At 27.3% G+C, this 27,500-nt stretch overlaps 1 protein-coding gene and 1 long non-coding RNA gene across 5 annotated transcripts in view; both read right to left on the bottom strand.

The window, feature by feature from the left end:
• The window catches only part of LOC136091059 (torsin-1A-like), a 74,166-nt gene that overhangs the window by 6,541 nt on the left and 40,125 nt on the right, over positions 1-27,500 (bottom strand). The gene's annotated exons all lie outside the window — the stretch shown is intronic.
• Positions 3,709-6,989, bottom strand: LOC136090734 (uncharacterized). Of its 4 annotated transcripts, XR_010643675.1 has the most exons (6): positions 6,965-6,979; positions 6,179-6,236; positions 5,223-5,321; positions 4,411-4,569; positions 4,079-4,141; positions 3,709-3,993 (listed from the first exon to the last, which is right to left on the bottom strand). It is a non-coding gene; the product is annotated as an uncharacterized LOC136090734 (long non-coding RNA). The 4 variants fall into 4 exon arrangements; XR_010643676.1 differs by lacking the exon at positions 6,179-6,236 and having other exon boundaries at positions 6,965-6,989; XR_010643674.1 differs by lacking the exon at positions 6,965-6,979 and having other exon boundaries at positions 6,179-6,480.

Here is a 27,500-nt window from a genome sequence, read left to right as displayed (position 1 = left end):
AGTAAAAACTCATCTTGTGAACATAGTTTTCTGCATATTCCAAGTTTTTTTGGTGTGATTTTATAAGGTTTTTTTTTAGGAGAACATTTCATTTCAGTTTTGTAACTAAATCGACGATGTACAATTGGTTTTATAAGGTCGTGAAGAATGTGAAAAACTTTCAGGGAAGGAATGTTTGTATTAAAGTTACACTTTTTGTCATTTGTTAATAATTTCTTGTAGACTTTCTTTTGAATATTATTTTTGACTTTGTTTTTAATTACATTTACTTGAATTTGTAATTTTTTGTTTTGAAAAAGAAGATTGTGATTTAATTTTTGTAATTTGTCAATAGTTTTTTTTAAGCTACTTATTAAAAAAGTTGATTTTTGAGCTTGAGTGAACTCATTATGATTAAAAAGTGAATTAATATTATTTTCTTCTTTATCTACTACTACCACTGGTACTGGTTCAACCATAAAGTCAACAGGGTTTTTTGTAGCGAAGTTGACACTAATTAACGAGAAAGTAGAACATACCTGTTTAAAAAAAATGGTGTCTTGATTTTGATCAACTATTGTATTAAAGTATGTATTGGAGTTAACATTTGATTTGTATTTTTTAAGTAAAGGCTGTGTGGAGTCGGTATTTATTATACTGTTTCTATTTAGAGGTCGAGAGCTAGGACACAAAAGAGCAAATTTATGTCTAGAATTATATCCAAGGTTCTCAGTGGGATAAGGATTTTTAATAGTAGGCTCTTTATCTTTAAAATGATTAGAACAAACTCGTGCATCTTTCTTTGGGCAGAAAAAATCATTTGTCTTATTAGTGTTTGAGCGGTTAATTAGTTTGATCCAAATTTCGCGTTAGGAGGGAGATTTTTTGATAGTTGGAAAAGGAATTAAATGAAAAGGCGATGCACAACTACATCCAATATCCTCTTTTCTACATTTATGTTCAGTGCATATTGCATATTTCCATTTCATAAGTCTATAGCTTCCATTTGAACAATTTTTTACAACGCAATGATATGCCATTTTACCAATGACTACTTATTAAAACTAAAGCAAAAATAATAAATTAAAATAGTTAGTTTATTTAGCAGTTTTTATTTCAAAATAATCATTTCATTTTGCAAAAACATACCAAAATATAAAACCTATTCAAAGAAACAGCTTGATTTCCTTATAAAACGTACTGTTTTTTAAGTTTGTTTACTCGAAGTTTTTGTGTGTTTGTTAACATGAGTGTGTTTTACAACTTTTGGGAATTTCGAAAACCGTGTATTTCAGATTTGCATTAATACTGACGTTTAATCTAAAATTGTAAACAGTATGAAGCGTGGGAACTAAAAAAAGTTGATTTAGATGCATATAACAGCTGTTCACTTAATCATGTGGAGGTTCTGGAAATATAGAATTTGATGGAATAATCTGTTCATTGTCAAAGAAGCCCACTCTTTATTAGAGATGGCGGTACGAAATCTTTTGATGAAAGTTGTAAGTCAGATCCATATCCAGATCATACCATCACCAAAGGAGAATGTATAGGATATGTCCAAAAGGATGTTGGAACACGTTTTCGTAAACTTAAAGCCGATTACAAAGGTATTAAGTTGACCGATGGTAAATACATTGTGAAGGTAAAAGTTGTCTAACTAATAAATTGATGACCACTCTTGAAAACTATGTTGGAATGATCATAGGACAACTTGTTGAACTTCTTTGTTGGATAAAAAAGGCTGTTGCTGCAATTTTGTTAAGTTTTTTTTTTACTTTTTTTTTTGTTTTGATAAGTTTTTTTTTACTTTTGACGATGTTTATGGTCTCTTAACAAGAATTGGAAAAGCTACTAAGCTGAATTTTTCAATGTTTTATCTAGTTTTATTTAAAGTGTTCAATGCATAGCACTTTTTATTATTTTATAAAAACAAGGCAAGCAATACCATTTTTACATAAACATATATCACTTTTATCTTGAAATTTAAAGTTTTACAATCAGTTTGGCGCGTTTTGAAAATAATTTTTTTTCTGCTTGCTCAGAACATAGTATTACTAACAAAGAATACAATATTAAAATTTCAAGAGATTCTGATCACGTGTTTATTACGTGTTCTGATCATTTTTCAATAAGTTATCTTTGTTGGTCAAAAATCTGTTTATCACGTATACCATTAATGACGTCAGCATTAAATTTTTATGCTTCGTAATTTTTTTTTTTTTTTTAATATGTACTATTAAAATAAAACATATTAAATTACTTTGATTTGTTTTTATATTGTTTATTTTTCTAGTTAAAGGTGCTAGCAGGCACTAATATAAAACTCAAAAATCTCAAAATCTAAGCAATAATTACTTTTTGTCATCTTTTTAATTGAGTTTGAAAACTTATATTCCATAAAAATTTTTTAAACATTTTATGAAAGTAATACAAAACGCTTTTAGATTAATGTTTTATACATTATATTTTTAAATTGCATGCACATTTTTTTTTCCTAAAAAGTTGCACAAAAAATTGTTAAAAAAAAATAATAATGTAATCAATTGAAAATAGTAATGACCTTAATTAAATAATAGTTCAATAGTTTGAACTAATTCATGTCATCGTTAGTGAAAGTAAAAAAATGAAAAAAAAATTAAAACACAAGTTTAAAAGATTACGAAAACGTGAAAAAAAAGCATTACCGAATTCTTAAAAAGTTGTACTTTATTGAATGTTTTGTGATGAGGTTATATATATGTCAATTACAATAATATTGGTTTTATTAATTGCAATTTTATTTTAAATATATTATCATATTTTTACAGAGGACAGTGGGCCAGAATTCATTTTTAGAGGACAAAATTCACAACTAATTTATTAATAGGGCTATATTTACTAAAATTAGCATGAGTACTAATATCAATTCTGCGCCTTTTATTAAAGCAAAATTTTTTTATTTCGTCGCTATGTATATCTTTATTATGCTCAGCAACAACCTATTTTTGGTATTTGCAGATATTTTACGAGTGCTAAATTCACTTAATTTTGTATGAGTTCCAATATGAGATCACATTTCTTATGAGTGATAAATTTTTGTTATTTAGTTGCTATTGCTAAGCTACCAGATACTTTTCTTAGTTATAAAGGGGTAAATTGATTTTTGAATAAATTTTATCGGACTTTTGATCCATCTGTATTAAATAAAATTAGGTATTTTGGTAAATGATGGTTTACCAATAATAAAAACAAAAAATTGTGAAAGAAAACATTGTCAACATAAAATTATTAAAAAGTAATATCGTTTAAAGATTGTTTAAATAATTGTAAAACATCTGAAAGAAATGTTTTATGATTTGTTAGGTGTAATGTTGATTCCCAGTAGGCACAGCGACGTGACAAAAACGTGAATTTCACGTTATTTTGGCACGTGACAATTAGGTGACTTTTTGGTCCCCATGAAATGACCAATTCACGTGATTTATGGACGTGTTTTTCACGTTACTTTTGGCACGTGATATTTAGGTGACTTTTTGGTCCCCATGAAATGACCAATTCACGTGATTTATGGACGTGTTTTTCACGTTACTTTTGGCACGTGATATTTAGGTGACTTTTTGGTCCCCATAAACTGTCTAAAAGACGTGCTTTTTACGTTAATTTTGGCACGTAATATTTAAGCAATAACTATGCTTTATAATTACAATTATAAGTGTTTGGATTCGTGTAAAGAAAAAAAACTCATCGTCGAGGAAATATTTAATACGTATTAAAATACATGGTTTTATTAGTCAGTATATTAGTTCTTGACATAAAAATTTTTAAGTTGTAACAAAAGCTGCACTTTTGTTAAAATATCCTCCTTATATCCAATAAGTACGAAGTCGTAGATCTGAAACTTACGAAGAGCACGCTTCAAACTTATATATCTATTCTTCCATAAAAGCACGCTTCAAACACAATCTAACAAATCAGTCGATATTTCCTTCTATAAGAGCACGCATCAAACTTTATCTAATGCATCAGATTTAGCTGAAAAGAAACGAATAAAATCTTAAATAATAGTATGTTTATTTAATAATTATCTTAAATCACAAGCTTTTAAAACAAATCTTACTTTGAGAGTTGCTAACTACTTTTGGTAACAAGATTTTCTAGTGTGTTATTTGTTTTCTTTTATCTAAATCATTAAATAATTTTAAGAAAACAATACTACATACAGTGTAAAAAAATACTCTGATTGCTAAAAAAGTATTTAATAAAAAAAGATGTAACAAAAAAGTCGACAGATGATTAAAAAAAAAGAAGTATTTAATAAAAAATACAAGTTTAAAAAAATATTTTTTATCTATATATCTATATCTAATATCTATCTATGGATTTATCTATATCTATATCTATATAAAGTTAATAACTGATGGGCGTGATTAGAAAAAGACCTGTACTCACCTTATGTGATAACATCTGTGTACTATGTGATAACATGATAATTTGTTTTCTTTGTTTTTCATCTTCTTATATTTGCAACTGTTTCTGCATTAACTTGTTCATACATTAACTCACTAGATGCAAAGGTGACAGCCCACAAAGTTGCTTTAAATGAGTAATCTACAAAGTTTTGAACAGCATTAAATGTCATTTTAAAATGCACACAAAAATTAAAACAATTTATAAAAATGTAATAGTTATCACATAACCACAAAGCATTATAGTGGGGATTTTATATCACGATTTTCCTTATCCATGGTCAGATTTTCACCTTGAGGCTCTTTTTGCTGTGGAAACATTCACCACGGCTAAGGAGCCTCATCTACCCCTAATTATATATAATATATTAAGTATAAAACTAAAAATATGTATAATAAAGTATTGTCAAATTAGGTCACCAATAAATACAGAGTGCTGAAAATTCAACACAGAATCAAGTTGCATTCTCCAACAAGATATGAATTAAATCAAATTCTTACTACAAAGTGCGATCACAAAAGAAGACAAAAAAAAGGGAAAAGTGAATTTTCTCAAACTTTAAAAGTTAAAAGGTTATTGGGTCTTACTACAGAATGATAATCCTAGGCAATAACATAACAATACCATTGGGTCTTCCTAGTCAATAATATTTTATGCAGAACTCATCATTTGTCATGTAGCTTAATAAATTTAATATTAAATAAGTTATAATAACTTATTTATTATAAAATTAATTACATTGATAAATTTGACAGTCTAAAATAATATACAATATGGTAGAAAAAAAAGTATACCTTGTAGTAGGGTTTGATCTTTTGCGTGTTGCAATATGAGAATTATCTGCCATAACGTTACACAATTTTGAACTAAGCTTTATAATATATTTATTAAACCTAAATTGATAAAACTTAGTTATAAGATAATATGTTTGGATAAAATATTATATATGTGACATTTTAATTTTGTCAAAAATGCATTGCGACGTTATAAGATATCTTACGCCCTACTTTTTAAATTATTATAAAATTACAATGCAAAATAATTACATAATTATAAAAGTAAAATAAAAAGTAATTACAATAATGAATATATAAACTACATATTTCATGTAATCATTATATCTAAAATATCCGGAAAATATCCTGAAAAAATTCAGAATATTTTCCCCTTAATTTTGCATTCAGCCAAGTTGTTTCGCAATTTTTTAAAAACTTTTCTTAATTTTTGTATGAATGATGACTAAAACAACAAAAAAACAAATAGATGAATAATATATACCTGTTATATGTTGTAATATAAGTTGTATGTATGGAAAACTTTTCGGATATTTGGAAAAATATAAATTTCAGAAAAATATCTGGTATTCCGGGAATATCCCGAATAAGATAATCCCTAAAACTAAATTATAAAAAAATAATAAATAAAATAAAGAATATCTTTCCAAGTTTCTAATCACAGGTTTTTATTATGAATTAAAAAAATACACAATATTTTGGCAGCGTAACATTCACGTTTTAATCAAGTAAAATTGTCACCTGGACAAGGTCACCTAAAATATACATGATTGAAGCATGAAGAAGGAAACGGGGTAAGAGCAGGCATCAAACTTTATCTAATGAATAAGTCGATATTTTCTCCAATAATAGCTCACAACACCAAATTTAGCTCAAAAGAAACAAATAAAAACTTTAATAATAATATGAATAATAAATAATCATCTTAAATCACAAATTTTTAACACAAATCTTACATGGTGAGTCACCAACTGTTTTGGCAACAAGATTTTCTGGTGTTGCTATTTCTTTGATCTAAATCATTAAACAATTTTTAAAAAAGCAATGCTATACTTGAGAGAAACTTGCTTTACATATTGGAAGGTCGTCAACATTGAAAGATAAGTAAAATGCAGTTTCAAATACAATAGCATCATAATTATCTTTTTGTGGGGAAAACATCGAACAAATCCGCGTGAATAACCTGTTTTATATTGTACATAATAACAATAGTAATAAAAGTCATATAATATATATATAATAATAATTTCATATAACTCGAATATATATATATATTAATCATATAATATTCAAATAATATAAAAAAAGGAAATAAATAAGTATTAACCCTTTTTAACAAGTAAAGCACGAGATCAAGATGTCATATATTATAAAAAGATAAAGTATTTAATAATAATATATACATATATCAATAATAAATAACATAACACATTTATTTATTGATATTAACTTGGATAAACTCTTTAACCTTGTTGATAAAAACCAAATGAAGAAAAAAAATCTATTTTAGGTTTTTATCTAAACGACTCTTGAGTAATAATGTATGCAGAAGTACTAGAGACATTATTATTGCTCAAGAATCAAGAATAAGTTCTGCTAGAACTTATAATTTGTCCATGTAGCTTACTTAATTTAATATTAAATTCGTTATAACATAACTTATTTCGTACTAAATTAAGAAAGCAAAATGGACAAATTCGCCAGTCTAAAATATTATATCATAAAGTAGAAAAAAAGCATACCTTGTATTTGAGTTTAATCTTATTTGTGTGGCAAATAGGGACGGCAAATAGGGTACTTATTTATTTAACTTAATTTGATATAATTTAGATATTAGATATTACAACTTAAAATATATTGTTCTTTTTAGTTCTGTTTTAAATGCATTGCCTTAAAAGATATTATATAGACCACTTTTTTTTTTTTTTAATTATGATAATACTACAATAAAAATTAATTATATTATCATAGAAGTAAATAATTATAACTAATATAATGAATATAAAAACTATACTATAAAAAAATAATTAATATAATAAAAAAAATTATTTCACATTTCTAATGCTAGTTTTTTTTGAGAATAAAAAAATTTCCGAAAGACGAGATATTTTGGCACGTAACTTTCACGTGACTTTCACGTAAAATAGTAACCTGGACGAAGTCACCTAAAATACACGTGATTGAAACGTGAATAAAACGTTGCGTGCCTACTGGGTTAACGCAGTGATGAAGTAACAGGATCATTGGGCACTAGGAGTCTATTGATTTGATCAGTATTTGTTGCTCTACTGTCTGCTTTTTGGCTAAAATTTTCGCAATATGATTTGAAGAGTTTATTTCTACCCTCTTGAGCTTCCTCTGACATAATTATGTGATGCCCATGTATCAATGCCTTATGAACTAATTGAGCCATGTAATACCATGGATAACGGGACACATATAGTCTAACAGTTTCAAAACGATAACCAGTTTATTTCATATCCTGAAGAGAGTGTTACCAAGATAACGTAAAATCTTAATAAAAGGTTTTGATTTTTTTATAAATGCTTTGGCCAGTAGCATCATCAAAACCTTACACGTGAGTGTAATTGCTTTGATAACTTTGTCGTTCAATATTGAGTGCCTCAGCACAGGTTCTAAAAGTGCACATACTCTTTGCAAAGTATGAATCATTAAATCTTTTAAATGAACTGAACCCAAACTGTTATATTTTTAGAATAACATTTCAATTTTGCAGCCATTGTAAGCGGGGTAGATATTATATTCTTTCTCCAAGGCTCCGTTTTTAATCAATTTAAATGAAGCTTCTGTCAGGCTGGCATTAATTGCCAAAGCCAGTGCTTTGTCTGCTAAATAATTACTTGCTTTATTTGTATTTGAAACATTTAAAACGTCCTTGGCAGCAATAACAATAGGTTCATCTCTTAGTTCTTTACTAGCAGCAAAAAATGATTCATTGGATGAATGAAATTCAAGTATACCAAATGCACACCATTTTTTAATTTTAGTATAACTATCATCAAATGTAACTGGTTTTCGACCACGACTACTTACAGTTATTTTATTGTCTTTTACTGACAATTAAGTGTTTATTAAGCCAGTTCACAAACTTCTTTTCAAAATTTTTAGCAGGATTTCAACTTTTTTTTTAAACAAGTTAACAAATCGTTGATTAGCATGCCTAAAATTAACGTCTTTACATTTAGCAAGTTTTGGCTGAAGAAATTTTTTAAGTTTTATTTTGTTTTGAAATACTAGGATTGTTCTTTTGAAGAAAATTAAGAATGTCAAAGTTTTATAAAACCATATCTAAATTATTCTTCTAACAAATATATAAATATAAATAAATCTTATTTTGTATTTAAAAGTTTATTATTTAATATATGCCGCGTAGGACACTAATTCTTGTTAGTTAATAAGTTACTAAAAATGTTAGTAATTAAAATTAACAGTAATTAAATTACTGTTAGTGTTAGTAATTGAATTACAAACAACTACCGAAAATATATTGTTGCTATGCTAAGCAAAGTAAGGTATCCATAGCAACAAAAAAATTAACCTCATTAGAATTGTGAATCTTACATTAATACATACGCCCAATATTGTGTACTTAGCGCAAATAAAATACTGTAAAAACAACGTTTATGTAAAAATGGATTGTTGCTATGCAAAATAAACTACCATAACAACCAAGTTAAAACATAAATAAAATCTGAACGGGGATTTAAGGGGACAAGTAATCAATATAAACTCAATTAAAACTAGTTCAAATAAATAAAAGACAGCACACGGCCAATTGTGGTATTTACTAGTTATAGTGCGGCAAAAAATATATTTTTTAAAGATTTTTTTTTTTAATCTGTGATTTTCAAAGTATAACTGAGATAACATGCTATGACAAATTTTATTTCACACAATTGCTTTTTCTATCTCTAAATACTTCAAAATAAAGTGTTTTAATTTTTTGTTTTAAAAAAGTAGATGTAATTAATACATTACACAACGTTAATGTCACAAAAATTACTAACTTATAAATATATATATTTTTAAATTTCAATGTTCAAATGCTCAGAGTCCTGGTAACTAAGGGATTTAATAAAAATAAATTACCAATAAATTTCTCCTAATATGTATATATATAGATACTAAGTTTATGTAAGTTTTTAAGATTAGACAACTAAAATTTTTCTTATTTTGTCCACCTACTAACCCACTGTGCAGAGGTATGATAATAATGAAATTTATTTTTTCGTATAAAAAATGCATTTCCACCAAAAGGTCAATACTGTTCGTGTTTATTTGTCTGCCTGAAAAGTAATGGGAGTTTTTATAAATATCTTTGATTATAGAAAATTCGAAATTTGATACCCAGTGTTCGCATAGAAATGTTACGCCATAAGAAGCTATTTAGGTCTCTTTATATTTAATATTAAATTTAAGTCCCTGACAAATAAAAGTACAAATACTAAACGGTTTTTCAATTTTTTCTTTTTTTAATATATTGTATGAAGCCAGATTGATTAATAAAATTTTCTATGGTATGAGTTAAATTCGAAATGTTGGTCATCAATGGAATATATACCTATTTTCGGGAACGGTGTAATATTAAAATTATTATTCCAAAGAGACAAGGTTAATATTTTAACTTTTTCTGAATTCAAAGACTCTAAATGATCTATTGTACTCGTTTTCTCTATTTAAGGTAATAGTTATCGGCATGATGCCTAAGTCAGTTTCCATATGCACTTTAAAATGTTCTTTGTTAATTTGGTTATTAACACCACCTATAAAGACCTGAAATTTACGAGTTATTCTAGTACCGGCAATAGTTTTATTTCCGTGAAGTTTTGTTCCAAATATAGGTTCCAAGATTTTATGTTTATTTTTTAAAGTTAAAACTTTTGTTTCGCGAGCAGGCTCATTATATTTGCAAACTAAAATAAAATTATTTAAATTCTTATCAATTTTTGATGGTTCTTCTTTAATTTTAAAACTTGGTTGTTTAGTTTTATCAGTTGTAATTACGATCTGTTGTTTTTGAGCCATTGACCTTTTGTTATTGGCTTTCAGTATGCTTATATCACTGAATTTTTCTCTGCCGTTTAAAAATAACTTTTTCAGATAGTTATTTTTAAACGTAAACGAATTACATATCAGATTAGAAAATATACCTGAGACTAAACGCCTTGCCATACTCTGTAAAAGGTTCCGTAGCATTTAACAGACTTTGCCCGTTGTTATGTTACGGAAAAATCCATTTTTATTTACGGTCTTTTACCCATACTTTTAAGAGTTTTGAAATAATCCCATCATTTTATATGATTTTGTCCATATTTATGATAAGGAGAATTTCCGTAACTTTAAATTACGTTCTTTAACTGTATATTTTAGTATACTTTAGCATAGTCTCTAATTTATAGAGCGCCATACTTCTTTTTCACGAGGAGAAATTATACACGTATATAATTTCAAGTTAAAGATTTTAATATACTAATATTTGTTTTTGTGGAGCTAAAGAATTTATGTTTTTAAAGAAATGCTTCCGCAAAAAATTTTTATTTTAGATTAATGATGCTGTTATAAATAGATATAGTTATTTATTTAAGATGTAAAGAAATACCTAAAGAATTCTTAAAATTAGTTACCTATATTATATAGGATTTATATCGTATGAAAACCTTTTCTTATGTATTGAATTTTTTAAATTTCATATTATTTAGTGTTACATTTTTATTGTATAAAAAAGAAACATTAAACAATATGAACTTAAAAAAACTCAATTTATAAGAAAAGGATCTTATAGCATTTTAAATAACACGGTGTCAATTCTGCTGGAAAAACTGAAAAAAAGACTATTTATAAAAAACATACTGGAAAAAATGGAAAATTAATGCCTTAAGCAACATTGGTGATGGAAAAACTGGAATTGTTTTTTTTAATTGCAGTTAAGTAGCTTAATTTGTGTTTGGTTATTGATTTTTTAAGGTTACTTTAAATCTTACTAAAAATATTTATTTCTTTTAAATTTTTATATTTTTAGTTTAGATTATAATGTTATTTTAGTTAGTATAAGTATGGAATAAGTTAAAAAGTGAAGCATTGTAGACGATTTAAAGGCGACTGGTTGAGCGGTGATAACTTTAAACATTGGCTAAACAAAGATCTTAAAGATGATACTAAAGCAAGATATGTGGTTTGCTACAGATCAATAGAACTCTCAAGTTGGCGCTCTGCCATGAAAGATCAAGCAAAAATAGAAAGGAGCAAAGCACAATATAGAATTGAGAAATTTAAAAGGATTCTATGTATATATTAAATAAGATAAAAATGTATTAGATATAAATGTATTGGATATATATATATATATATATATATATATATATATATATATATATATATATATATATATATATATCTTATACTGTGATCTAAGTGAGCAGTATGACGTTATACTGATATGGCCTGCCGGGGGTTTCTGTAGATAAATCAACTGATATATAGCCTGAATCGCAGCTGAGTGCTGCTATATCAACTGAGGTTTGGCATGAGCAGCAAAATTTCATTCCATACTCTTAATTATTTTCTTCTTTTTTTAAAAAAGCTGTATCAATTTAGATTTAGCAAAAAATGTGAACAAATGCTTTCATTTAATGCTTATGTTTAAATTATTCAGTGTTTAGTTTTTATGACCATGTAAAGTTTGTGGCCTCTTTAAATGGAGGAGGGAGGGGGGAGGTATCCTTCACATGGTCATAAAAACTGATCACTAAATAATTTTAACATAAAGTTTGAAATTTGTTGATGAATACATGACTAATTTATATTTATGAAAAAATAAATAATTCATTTAATTACCCTTATGTTTAGGGTAGGGGGGCTAAGATTTTAGGATTTTTTTTTCCCATTCTTCTATCACAGAAATTTTTTTTGTAAAGAATCTTTTTGTCATACATATGAACGTAAAAAAATTTGGAATATTTTTTTTGTACAAAAGTTAGTTTTTTCAACATTTGAAAATTAACTTTCTAACTCGACTTCTTCTAACTTTCTCTCTAATATCCTTCATTCTTTTAAAAATCTCTTACTCTTGGTCTGCTCATGGGTAGTGATGCTCTTTAGTGAGCTGAAATCGTCTTTGTTGGCCTTGGTGTGTAACCTCCATATGGCAATTAGTCGGAGGAGGATAAACCACATGGAGAATAAACGCATGGAAAAAAGGTATATGCTTAATTTTTTTTTTTATTTTTTTTTTTTTTAGTTTAGAATATATTTTGCTGTTTAATAAAATAAGTTACATAAGATTATCACGTAATAAAATATATAAACAAATAAGACAATTTAAAAAACAGACCGGGACGCAAAGAAGATATAGGTAATACAATACCACCACAATCTTTTCAGAGAGCCCCTTGAAAAAATAAAATGTCGTCAAAATATTCAAATAAACTGCAGAAAAAAGTAAGATGTAAAAACTTCAAATTTAAATACTCAAGGATTTAAAATATATACACCATTGCATAAATAACTACAAAAGATATGTACAATTAATTTTTTAAAGAATAAAAAAGTAAAACTATTTTGATAAAACTTAACGGAGTTCTTGTGATTCCTCCGAATTAAAAATGTTTTTTTTTGATAGCAACTTTAATGAGTTTAATGATTTTACCATATTATCTTTTTTAGCTTCTTTTTTTTTAAATAGTTCCATATTTTTGGTCCGCGAAATGCTATTGAACACTCTGTAAACTTGTTTAGTTTCTTAGGCAATTTAAAGAAATTTGATTGGTTTGTTCTAAGGAAATACTTTTTATTTATATTTTTTTTAAACTTACAATTAAAAGTTACTGGAGTTAGATTATTTGTAAACTTATACATAAAAATTAGGTGTTGATAAATATTTATTTCATAAATATTCATCATTTTCATGTCAAGCATTAAGGGTTTCGTGTGCTCCCTTCTTTTTTTTCCGTATATAATTATACACGCACGTTTTTGAACACTAAGTATTTTTTTTAAGTTTAGTTGTTTGCGTGCTGCCCCATGTAATATTGGCATAACTGATAACACAATGAATTAAAGAGAAGTAAATTAATTTAAGACATATAATATTAACATAAGGACGAACTCGGTATATCATGCCGATGGCTTTACTAACTTTTGATTGTAAATATTTAATATGGGGAAGCCAAGATAAATGCTTGTCCACAAGTATTCCTAAGAACTTTAAAGAGTCTTCCTGTTTTATTTCTTTATTATTTAAAAAATGATCTGGTAGTTTGAGAGGAAGGTTTACTTCTTTCGACTTTTTATAAAATAATGTATACTTTGTTTTTTTACCGTTTAATGAAAGTTTATTTGCTTGAAACCAATCATTTATCTTATTTAATTTAAAGTTCATGTCAGCATAAAGTTGCTTGATACTATAGTTGGAAAGAAAGAGATTTGTATCATCAGCAAACATAATTGGGTTTAATTTCACTGATGCATTACTTAAGTCGTTTATATAAACTAAGAATAAGAGAGGGCCTAGTATTGATCCTTGGGGTACTCCACAGGGGACTTTAAGAATTCCGTATTCTTTATTATGAACATATTGTGTTAAATTAATTGTGTTAATTCTGTAAAGTAACTTTTAATCCAATTGAAGTCCTTATTATTTACCCCATAATACTTTAATTTTTCTAACAAGATGGAATGATCAACAGTGTCAAAAGCTTTAGTTAGATCAATAAATATACCTAAGGTAAATTTATTTTCATTAAAGCCATTATTTATTTGATCGACTAATTCAATAATCACATGTTCAGTTGAAAGATTTTTCTGAAATCCGAATTGTTTTGGATAAAAAAAATTGTTTTTTGTTAAGTGGTCAAACATTCTATTATAAATTACACGTTCGATAATCTTTGAAAATACAGAAAGCAATGATATAGGCCTGTAGTTAGAAACATTTGCATGATCATTAATTTTATAAACTGGAATTACTTTTGCGAGTTTTAGTACATCAGGAAACATTCCTTGGCCCAGTGAAAACTTGACTATATAGAACAATGGTCTACTGATGCTTTTTTTATTTGAAATTAGTATATTACTGGGAATACCGTCAAATCCTGATGAATTTTTATTTTTTATCGAAGAAAAATCCGTTTCAAATTCTTTTAGTGTCAAGTCGAAATCATACAACGTTTTATCATTTGATGGTGTTAGATAGGTTTTATAAGAATTAAGGGGTGTTGTAATTTTGCTAGCTAGACCAAGTCCAACATTTGTGAAATTTGTATTAAACTCTTTGGATATTTCTTTAGGACAGAATATATCATTATTATTTATATTGATTCGTTTGGGTAGCGAAGAAGATTTATTTTTATTTTTTCCTAGTATGCCATTAATTACAGCCCATGTTTTTTTAGTATCCAGCTTACAACTAGTAAATTGTTTACTGTAATAATTTTTTTTAATTTTTTTTAAAAGATCGATATAAAAATAATTGTATGCTTTATAATTTTTTTCATTAGTTGTGCTTTTATTTTTAAGAAATTTATTATACAATTTTTGTTTGGTTCTAGAGCATTTAATAAGTGTTTTATCCATCCATGGATTAGCAAGTGTTTTTGTTTTTATTTTTAATACTTTATTTAAACAAGCTTTATTAAAAATCTCTTGGAATTTGTCTAAAAATAAATTACATGCTTCATTTGCATTTTGACTTTTATAAACATCACTCCAATTCTCTAAATATAATTTGTTCGTAAGATTTTATGTTTTTACTATGAGTTGAAAGGTTGCGTTTATTTATATATTAAATTTTGGGTTGATCATTTGGAATAACTTTTATATTTTTTATGGTAATGTATATTGGGAAATGGTCGCTAATATCCGTCTTAAATATTCCTGCCTCAAATAATGTTTCTAAGAGATTGTTAATAAAAATATTATCTATTGCAGTTGCAGAAGTTCTATTAACCCGAGTCGGTTTATTAATTACTGACAAAACATTGTACTTATATAACATGTCAAAAAAAGATTTTGTTTTTGGAAATTTCTGGCATGTTAGTGCATTCAAGCTTATATCCCCAAGGATAAATAAATTTTTTTTCTCGTTGTTTGTTTTTAAAATACTTTTTTCGATAAAGTCTTGACATGATCTAATTTTACCACTAGGTGGTCGGTACACGCATCCAATTATACTATTTTTGTTTTTTGCATTAATTACTTCAATAAAAAGACTTTCATAATTGTTATTTTGCTACACTTAATTGCTTTTTTATTTTAAATTGATACTTTTCAAGTACGTAAACACCCAGTCCTCAGCCTTTTTATTGCTTCCTCGTGGTTGGCTAATTAGTTTGTAATTTACCTAACTATAGTTCAAATTCAACTCTAGAGGGCTTTCTGAATCATGCCAAGTCTCCAACAGAGATATGACGTTGAACGAGTAATTTATAATAAATAAAAATTCTTTAAATTTTTCAAAATTTTGCCGCATGCTTCTTATGTTTAAGTGTAATATAGAAAATGAGTTTAAATCTTTTTTGATTTTAAATTCAAAATATGGTGTTTTAATTAAACTCATTTGAGTTTCTAAAAAAATATTTAAGTTGTCATCAGAAAGATTGTTCAAAAGATTATCTTCAAAAGGATCATAATTTAATTTTTCAAAATCTAATTGGTCAAACACATTATTCGCCATTTTTGATGAAAAAAAAAAAAAAAAGTAAAAAATTTAAATAAGCAAAAAAAAGGTAAATAAATACTCATAAGAAAATAGTATATTAAGGACATAAAATACTTTCCTTTTCTTTCCAATCACGTATGATTAATTTATCGTACGATATGTATGCAAATTTCCCTGACTCTCTTTCCAGTTTCATTTTTTCACGCAAATCTTTTCGAATAAGGTTTGTTTCCGCGCAGAAGTCCTCGTTAATATATAAATTTTTTCCTTTTAAACTTGAAGATTTTTTGAGGATTGCGATTTTATCCTTGAAGTCCAATAATTTGAGAACTATAGTCCTCGGGTTTTTAGTGACCGTGTTACCAGGGCGATGCGCTCGCTCAATTTTTATATTTACCAAGCCAAGTTGCTCTTCAAACAAATTTAGAACCTTTGCCTCACTCACTTTCCAGGTTTCGTTTTCAGCTTCCTCTATTCCGTCAATCCTTAGATTATTTCTTCTTGCCCGTTCCTCTACTTCTCTTAATTTATTTTTTACATATACAAATTCACTCTTACCTTTTATTTTGTCGTTTGTTTTTTTTTTTTTATCCACGACTGTAATGGCGGTCTTTATTTTGTTTTCAAAAATTTCTTCATGGAAGTTTAAGCTTATATTCAACTCTTCAACATCTTTTGATAATAATTTCAAAATACTTGTATTGTCATTATATACCTTTTCAACTTTATCTAAACGTTCGTTTGTTATTTTTAAATTTGCGTTAATTATATTTACGCAATTTACTTCTTGTCATTTAAGCATCGCTTCCGTTTTTTTCTCAAATTCGTCCAACATATTCTTGATCATCTTTTTTATTTCCACGATAGTAACTGTCATATTGATTAATTGTTTAATATATATATATATATATTTTTTTTAACATTTGAATTTTTAATAAATTTTTTTTTTTTTTTTTTTACCACGCTGCAAAACACGTCCGTTCTGTTCAAAACCTCAAGCTGATAGAGGATAAAATAATATATTAATAAAATAGTATGTTAGATATATTTTTGTATTTACTTTTTTGTAGTGCAGTCTTTTTAAAAAAGCTCTCATCTTATTATTCTCGTTATCTAATCTTTATCTACTTTAATTAAACTTGTGGTTTTTGACAAATTTACCTGTAGAATAGAAATTTTGATTTTAATAATTGTTAAATTATTATTTAATTACTAATTTATACTTAAATATAACTTGATTATAAGTTTTAAAATGAAATATTGCCATTAAAGGTTTTTCTCAGGATCATGCTTTGGTTTCAGTTTCAATCCATTCTTGTATATTAAATGTACCTACATCAGAATCTTTCAGTGCTATGCTAGACAATTGCATTGATGTTTTCAAAGTTCCCTGAAAAAGTTGCCTGCTGAAATTGTGGATTTATTCCACGAAAATGCTCCTCTTTTGCAAAAACACAAAATTACAATAAAAAGGGTCATTTGTTGTGATATACTTTCATACTTTTTTATAAAAAATCTATAAAAATCTATAGCTTTTTCATTTTACCTGCAATGGATACTCTAGCTTTATCTACTTCTAACCAACAATTTCTTCTATATAACTGCATCCTTTCTATATAACTGCATCCTGACTATATAACTTATCTGTAACTGTACGCTTTACATACAATTTTTAATTATTTTCAACATTATTTTCTTTTCGTTCTAATATAAATAATGATTTATTAATCTGATTTAATTATTATGTAGATGCATTGCAAAAATGAATTCTGAAAAAGGAAATTAAATTGAAAAAAAAGCTGGTAAAAAACAATACGTCAGATCTCACCCAAAAGTTTTGAGTTTTGTAAACGAACTAGCCCTATTTAAATGGACGGAGCATCAACAGATCAAAAGAATTTTTGTTTATATTTATTATAACTATTATAGTTTGATATATATAATGAGTATTATAATATAGCACAATTTGTCAAAATAAAATATTATTTTTTACCATAAATATTATATAATATATGCAAAAACTAACATTATATAACTTGTTTATATTTATTATAATTATTATTACTTTAGCAATTATTTCATCAATATTTGAGGAGTTTATCTGTGAAAAAGTCCAAGTAAATTGAATTTAAGAAAATTAGTAAAAACATAGCTACTCATAGTTGTGCATCAACAAAGTTTGATATATTTTAGAATCAGCATGTTTTTCACATGATCTATATAATTAAAATAGATTTTCTTAAATGTTTAGTAAGTGGCTCAAAACTACTGAGTTTTATATATTGTATTTGATGTGTATTATATTATAATATTTAATCATTTAAAATATGAGTAGTTTCTTAATAGTCGAATTACATTTTAGAGAAACAATTTGTCAAGGGTTTTATTGGAACTTATTGAATTTAATGATTTAGAATTAGTCGACGTAAGTAAAGGTTCTGGTCCTGCAATCACATATCAACATCTCAGGTTGCAGCCCAAAGCAATTGGCTATATCAACAATGCATAAAAATTGAAAAACTTAAAATCTCTGACCTAAAACTTCTGAAATACTTCTTGGAGTATTATTTACAGTAAAAAGTGCAATTTTTTACTTTTAATATTATATATATATATTGATGGTATTCTATCACGTGACGTTAAAATTCGCGGCCGCCATACTGTATGGCAAATAAAGTAAACAAAGCGAACGTTTATTGACATAACGTATTTAATTACAACTATTTAGATAACATATCTTGTAGTGGATAAATTTTTAAAGGTTATTTTTGAGTAAATTTATGTAGAATTTGATTCTCTATCTCACGATATAATTAATTTATTTTTGCTTAAAATAAAACTCTATTAAATAACTTGTTTTCAAAAGTATGTTTTAAGTAATGTGCAATTAAGTAAACTGAACATAAAGTACTTCAAACCATTCAAAAATAGACTAAATTATTTGTGTTTTACATTTTTAAGATCTTCTGTTAAGTATTATAACACATACAATTCTTTTATATATATATATATATATATATATATATTTTATGAATTAGTAACTAGCATAACTCAGAAACAGCGAAAACATTTTGGTTGTTTAAGCATGTTAAATAAGTTTATTAAATGGTATTATTATTTTAAAATGCTATGTATATAAATTACTTATTTAATAGCTGTAGTATGTTAAAAGTATTTAATAGTAATTAGTAACAATAATAATTGGCAACAAGCAAAACCACAAACTTAGAAGAATGTGTCATTTTAGAGGCAATCAACACTCGTGCAAAAAACGTAAACAAGTTGCAAAGGATCCAAATGATTATAATTTTATTATAAACTTTGAGTTGTTGAAAATATATGTGTAGCTTTTTGCTGTCATGTCAAGAATGTTTTTCATAAAACATTGACTTTTTATTGACTATTTAACTTATCACATGAGTGCTGTTCATAAGTTAAACTTTGACTTTAAAAGCTTGCTTAAAAGCAGTGTTTTTAATTAACCGTTCCTTACATTGAATTCCACTGAAATAAAAGTTGGAAGATCTACATTAGCTTTAAGATATGTAGGAAAAGGCACAAATCAAATTAAAAATTTTTTTGAAATAAGTTGCAACATTTCAATGACTTCTATTAGTAAATCTATAGTAAATCTGTAAGTATTAAAACATTTTCAAGGAATATATGTATCCATTCAAACAATAATGTTTAGAAGATCTTTTTTATTTCATTGATAAACGTGCAATGATTTTCTCAGAAGAGGTGACTCTTTTTTATTTAAAGATGTTGTTAGTTGTGGGCCTTATGTACAATTCTGTATACCACTGAAAGTGAAGTGTGTTGGACATGTGCAGATTTTTAATGATTTCATTGAATTCAACGATGAATGCAAACAACTGGAACTTAATAATTAATCTCAATAATGACTTAACAACACAACCTTTTGTTGATACTATAAACAAACATGATTCTGAACGTTTTAAGTTATCTGGATTTTTAAGAAATCAATTTTCAAATACACCTTAAAAATATGCTCAAATTGACAAAAAATGCTGGACTAGCACGTTTAAAATAATATACATGACAACTTCTTTTAGAATTGTGTACTATATAAAATACAACTTCTCTAATTCGAATTTGATAGGTGAAATAAAAGTTTAAATTAAAAGATTTTTTAATTATAGAATATTTTTTATTTATTTTCATTATACATTTAAAAAAGATTGTTTTAAAACATGTGTAAAAACATTGTTTTTTTTTTTATAGAAACTATAAATTATTTTATCCTTGTTAGCAAAACTATGCCAAGTACTTGTTTGGCAACGGTTGCTCAAGTAGAGCAGACCGTGGCAAAATGTCTTTCCATAGCTTATATTCTTTCCAAGTGAGAACTTGCTTTGGTCCAAACAAAGTAATCGCAAAACTTTACTTTGCACACAAACATTTGTGTTTGAACCTGGTAATAATGTGCATGAGATTTTTTCAAATGCAGTTTGCCATAAACATTCTCCAGTAATGACATTTTGTCTACGCAACCCTGAATATCTCTATCTCGAAGACAAAATGGGCATTTTATTTCTAATACTCCTTTGCCACAGCAATTACAAGATACTAATGAATCTGGAGTTGCTCCTAAATATGAGTTGTTGTGGTCGATATGTAGGCCACTTTTAGAAATTTTTAATTCAGTATGCTTGTCTTTGATTAAGTTAGTATAACAATCTAGAGCTCCTGATTCGTGCTGACACCCCCAGTCTGTAGCCGCTGTTTTAAACTTAAGTAATGAAGGATAGCATATAGATTTTACAGTGCTTATTGATGGTTTTAAGGGCGAAGTAATGCATGCTTTCTTCATATTTGAAGAAATTATTCTGCCTGCGCGGAATCTAAACCACATGTGGCTTGCAGCTTGACTTCTAGTCTGCTCTTCTACAAGTTGACACGCTTCCTTAGTTGTAAGCAGCGTGTTACTAGTTAGAATTTGAGTACACAACTCATCTATATCCACAAGTGTTGCTGATGTGCCTCGGTCTTTCCGTAGTTCTACAGAAACCCAGGGGTACAAGGAAGATAACAACCTAGGAACGTAAGATTCAACAAAGTTAGGTACTATTGATAGTATACTTGGTTCAGCGCCAGTGTCATGTAATTTTTGAAAAAGATTGTTCATTTCCGTAGTGTTGGGAGGTTCTGCAAACGGAAGAGGCTGTAAATAATATTGTCTAATAGGTGTCTGAGATAACTTATTATCATGATTCTTTTTCATCGTTGTTGCCGATGTAAAATCAATGTCTTTTAGCCTAGAATATGTTACTTTCTTCACATTTGATGGTAGCATCCAGTATGCTGCTTCTTTAGTAACAGTTCGGCTTTTCTCTTAGCGCACAGAAGCATCTATTGCAAAGAGCGTGGCACTGACATGAGTACATGTTTCAGCTAAACCTGCCATACAGTTGCAGTGTGCAGCTAAAATGTTTCCACTCTTTTCAGCAATAATCCAAGGTTGTAGTGGTGGCCGGCTGATACTCTGAGAGTGTCTCACCTGAACAATGAATGATATATATATATATATTTGAATATATATATATATATATATATATATATATATATATATATATATATATATATATATATATATATATATATATATATATATATATATATATATAATTGTAAGCATATATGTATACGTGTATACTTAAATTGTTGATATTGCTAATTCCTACCTTGGCTTTAACAATGACACGGTTATTCACAACATTGATTGCCAAATCAAAAACCCAACCGCTGACGATCTGGTAGTATGCATCTAGAGATTTATAAGATTTTAATTTATTCATTGTATAAGCACTTTTTGTGAAGACGCAATAGTTTACAATGTCTGGATACTCCACGGAAGGAAGTGATTTAGGATTTGTGTCCCATTCGCTAAATTTCAATATATAAGGGTCTACCCCACTAACAAGCTGAAATTTTGCAACATACCGAATTGCAGCAGCACCCTGTAATGTTTGAGCATATTCCTCCATTTTGACAACAATATATACAGTGAAACACCTATTGTTGAAATAAAAAAATATATAATATTTTGGATTTTGAAAAAATTAGACGACTTGCAGAAGATCCATTTTTGTGGAGGATTTTATGGACATTTACTTCTAATTTTAAGTTTTTGGGGTTTACCCGCTCCCACCTCGATATCTTATAGCCTTATTATTATTGTAATGGCTCTTATGAAAAGAAAAAAACTACACTTTTGTTGAGTTTTTGAAACAGATTTTTTTTCATTAATAATGAAATTATATTGTACACAATTAAACAATACTAAAAAAAGTTGATTATATATATATTTTTAAATATGCTGTTTAAATTTGAGCATATTTTCAAGGTGTACTCATTGAAAAACTTTGCTTTGAGAAAACACAAAAATAAAAGCATAAATAACTATTAAGTCACAAAAACTTGAACTCTTTTTAATATGAAAGAATCTTCTTTTTTGGCTGACTTAAATCAACTAACCCTTTTTTGACTGCTTTTAGGATTTTCCATCATTCTAAACTTTGAGTAAAAACTTTGCTTGAGCTGTTTTTGTTTTCAGACATCAAAAATATCTTAAGAAGCATCATAGAATTCAATAAGACAAAACTACACAAGCTAACTTCAGTGTTGCAAATTAATCCATGTAGTAAAATTGAAAAACTGGGTAAACATTGTAATGTAGACTTTGCTAACTTATCCATGAAGTAAAATCAATTTTTTAAATGATAATCAATATTTTTATCTGCATTCCACAGTTTTACATGACTCGCGGTGCTCTGAGAATACATTAATACCGTTTTATTACTGTAATAAGGTTTTACAACTCTATTCAATGATGAATAGTCTTTTTTCCAATTTTTTTAATTTCTTTAAGCAGGACAAGCCATAAATAATACTGCAACAGCTTCATATGATTTTAGAAATGTTTATTTGGTGGCACAAGATCAACATACAATATACTTGTACTCTACGTAAAAGTCCTTGAAATGTTACAACTTATTTCATAAATTTTTTGATTTGCTTCATATCTTCTACTTCCTATTTATTGAAGACCTTCATATCGAACTTTAAACAAATGCGTCTACTTTTTTCGCTGCAGAATTTGATGTAAAGAGCAGCTATATTTTAAACACACAACTTTTAACTTTAAAGTAAAACTTATGAACAGCAACCATGTGAGGAGTGGAATTGTAAATATAAAGTCTATGTATTTTGGAAAACATTCTGGAATGTCAGCTAAAGGTTAACATAAATTTTCAACAATTTTAAGTTTGTAGTATTTTAGTTTATAGTAAAATCGTAATCATTTGGAACTTCTGTAACTTTTTGTACGTTTTTTGCATGAGTGTTGATTGCCTCTAAAATGACACATTCTTCTAAGTTTGTGGTTTTGCTTGCTTGTATTGCATTATTGTTAAAAAATATTAAACACTTTTAGATACTACAATAGAATAAACATCAGCATATTATTTATATACAGAGCAATTAAAAATACTAAAACCATTTAATACTTTATTGAGCATACTTAAACAACCAAACTATGTTTACTGTACTATGAGTCATGTAAATTAATTCAAAACAAAAATTTAATAAAATGCCTTAGAATACATAACATAAGGTTTTTAAAATGTTAACACAAATAGTTGTATTTATTTTTTTGGTTATTTATTAAGTTTGAGAATGTTTCAGATTATATTATTTGCAATTTACTTAGTTGCTAAGGTTAATTAACTTGTTTGGCAGTGTTTAGAAAATAAGTTATTTAATATTGAGTTTTAATTTAAACAAAAAAAAATTAATTACATCATGAGAAAGAGAATTAAATTCTATATAAATTTAATCAATATAATAAACTTTTTAACAATCTTTTTCTACAGGAACCACATTAACAGATAATAGTAATTGGCCTTGCGTTAAAGCTCCTTAAGCTAATGTGTTAGTTTGACCTACAAGATGGCGTAGGAATAGAAATGTTTACATCGTGACGTCAATAGAACACCATCAATATATATATATATATATATATATATATATATATATATATATATATATATATATATATATATATATATATATATATATATATATATATATGCATATATATATATATAATAAAAAGATAAAAAATCCATCACCGCAGAGTTTGCTAATACTTTTGAAAAATAGTTAAACAGTGAGAGAACAACTGATGGATTTACAAATCTTTGAGTTTAAACTTTCAAAAATCCTGATGAGATATTAACTACTGATTAAAAGATTAAAACTCCATTTTCTTGTCCAATTTCAAAAACAAAACATAAAGATTTATTTCACATCAACTCCCAATTTAAAAAATATTTTTTGCAACAATAAAACTAAACTACCACTAAACACAAACCCTGGCGTATACCAGCTTAAATGTTCATGCGGTTCGATATACATTGGTGAAACTAAAAAAAAGGTGATATCGAGATGTATTGAACACCAGAAAAACAGCTTAAAAAAAAATGGTCCAGTTCGGGTGCAACTGAACATTCCAAAACATGCCATGGTAAGTTTAATTGGTTGCACCCAAAACATTATCTTTAGCCCCAGAATATCGAACTCGGAAAATCAGAGAGTCACTCGAAATAAGCAAAGCTAGAGTTCGACAAGTGTTGAGAAATGGTGATGTGGTTCTCAATCGGGATGACGGTGATAACGTGACAACTAAAACCTGGGGGCCATTTTTTTATAAAATCTGCTGACGTCAGTAATTTGAGAAAATTTTTTGTATTATGTTTCGGCTTTTTAGTGTTATCTTTTGAACGGTTTGTTTTTACTATAACGATTTCTTTGTAACTATTTTATTTATTATACCTGTTGACGCTGATAACGATAGATCAGCGAAATGTCGAAATAATTATATATTATTATTAAAATATATATATTTAAAAAAAAAAAAGTTTATACGCAGCCGTATTTATTGAGTTCTACCTTTATATATATTTATATATATATATATATATATATATATATATATATATATATATATATATATATATTTATATATGTATATATATAAATATATATATATATATTTTTTTTATATATAAATATAATATAATATGTATTTATATTTTTATATATAAGTTATATATAAATTAGTAAAAAACGCTTAAGAGTAGAAGTTGTTACACACTGTTTCAAGGTTTTTATAGACAAACCAAAAAATGCATTAGCACGTGCAAAACGTTTTCTTCAGATAAAAACCACAACACTGTCAAATCTTTATTTGGAATTGCACCTCATGGTGTTATAAGTTTTATTTATATATCATGGGGCGGTCGTGTTAGTGATAAATATCTAACTGAAAGTTTTGGCTTTTATCAAAATTATTACCTTGTGATATTTTTATGGCTTATAGATGATTTGCTTCTGAAAATAGTATTGCTTTACATTGTGCAGAGGTAAAAGTACAATCATTTACTAAAAGAAGACGCTTATTTAGTTCTTGGATTTCGAGCAGACTAAAAGAATAGCATCTTGTCGTATTCATATAGAAAGACTTATGGGTAATATTTGAAATAAATATAAAATGGAACAAAAAATTTATATAATTGGCTTCTTATAACTGCAAAGTTACTTGTTAGCTTGCAAAGTAGAGTAACTACAATTGAAGAAACAGTTAGACTGAAAGACTATGAAATAAATGATTTGAAAAATAAACTTCAAAGGAATCAACTAACCAATGTTCTCAGCTCTGCAGATATCTGGTTAAGTTTCTTAAATCCTGTAAAAGCCTCTAAAGAAAATGATGCAGCACTAATTGCTACTATCAAAAAATAAAAGAAAGAGAAAAACAGAGTTAAAAACAATGTAATAATCAGAGGAGTACCAGAAGACGCATTGGAAAGTGATTCAGACATCAAAATAGTGATCAAATTCTCAATGCACTAAAGTTAAAAAGAGAAGATTTTAAGAAACAAGTAAGGTTAAAAAAAAGAAAGACTATGGCGAACCGTAATGGTATAAACCCAGAAAAGTATAAAGACATAACAACGTCAGGAAATCGATTGAAAAAATCCCTAAACCAAGTTGATAAAAGTCCTCCTCACCCGCTAATACTCTTAGAATTTAAGGATCATGCCACATAACGAACAGCCATCATTAAAGCTAAAGAATTGAAACATTTTGAAGCTTTTCAAAATATATACATAATGCCAGCCAGAACTGAAAATGAAAGATTAATTGAAAACAAACTTAAAATTGAAAAAAACATTAGAAACAACGACCTTTCAAATGAAGTTAAAGGATCAAATGGGAGGCTTAAATGGGGAACAAAGTATGGAAAGAAAGGTTATTGGGGCATACGCTTTGCCACACTGTAGGCTTTGAGCTCAAACAAAAAGAAAGTCAGTGACTCTAAGGACATGCATAAAAATTGTTTTGTAAAAGTTAAGGAAAAGAAAAGCTTTATGTATTCTTTAAAGTATTTCTATTTTAATGCAACATCCTTTTATGCAATAAATGGGATGAGTTCATTGTAAGAATTGAACAGCTTAGTTTACCGCACATTATAGGCATTACTGAGACTTGGTTTAACAGTACCTCCGAACGCAATACAGAAAATTACACATCCTTTGCGAAAGGATCTTTTATCTTATGAGATTGATCATTTCTACTTAGATAGTGAGCAAATTTGGTGCAAGGTCAGCATTGGTTCAAATACTATTTTAGATGGTTGTTTATACAGACACCCTCATGCTTCATATGACCTAAACAAAATGATTAATGACTCGATTAGAGAAGCGCATAGATTAGTTGATGGAAAATATTTAACTAACTTATTAATAATGGGTGATCTAAACTACCCTGATATCTTTTGGAATGATACAGGAGGTGTTTGTAGTGGTAAAGGACAAGTTTCAAGCCGAGAATTTTTAGAAACTATGAACGACTGTTTTTTATTACAGGCAGTTTATAAACCTACTTTCAAGCATAACTTTCTTGATATAATTTAATTGATGATCCTGATCGTATATATGCAGTAGAAATAGGCCCCCATATTGGATCCACAGAGCAAAATCAGTTCCACAAGACACTGTTGTGGAAATATCGAGTTAAAGATCCTTTCTGTTCCCAAAACATCTAAAGAAATTTATGAGATTACAAATGTGGTAAATATGAAGCTAAAAGTGAAGCACTTAATGATATTAATAAAATCTATGATAAAGACGCTAACCAATGTTATAATATTTTCATTGACTTTTAAAATAAACTAGTTGAGAAGTTTGTTCCTGTGTAATTCCTCTCCAGCCTCGACTTATCCAAATCAGTACCCAGATGGATGAACAAAGATATCGAAAAAGCTTTAATATATAAATTATGTATTTTCAAAAAGATGATTGCAGCATCTAAATTAAATAAAGGTACGCTTAAAACTGAATTCAACAAACAATGTAAGTTAGTTAAAAAATTAGTAAATAAAGCAGTATTACAATATTAAGAAATTATTTCAATGCATGCAAAACGAAATCCTAAAATTTTATACTCCTACATCAACAAACAAAAATAAATAAAAATTGATATTAAGGCAGTATTTGATGCTGACAGGAAACAAATCA

Source organism: Hydra vulgaris, chromosome 14 (assembly GCF_038396675.1).
Source record: "Hydra vulgaris chromosome 14, alternate assembly HydraT2T_AEP".
Lineage (NCBI taxonomy): Eukaryota > Metazoa > Cnidaria > Hydrozoa > Anthoathecata > Hydridae > Hydra > Hydra vulgaris.
This window is presented reverse-complemented; position numbering and strand designations above follow the sequence as displayed.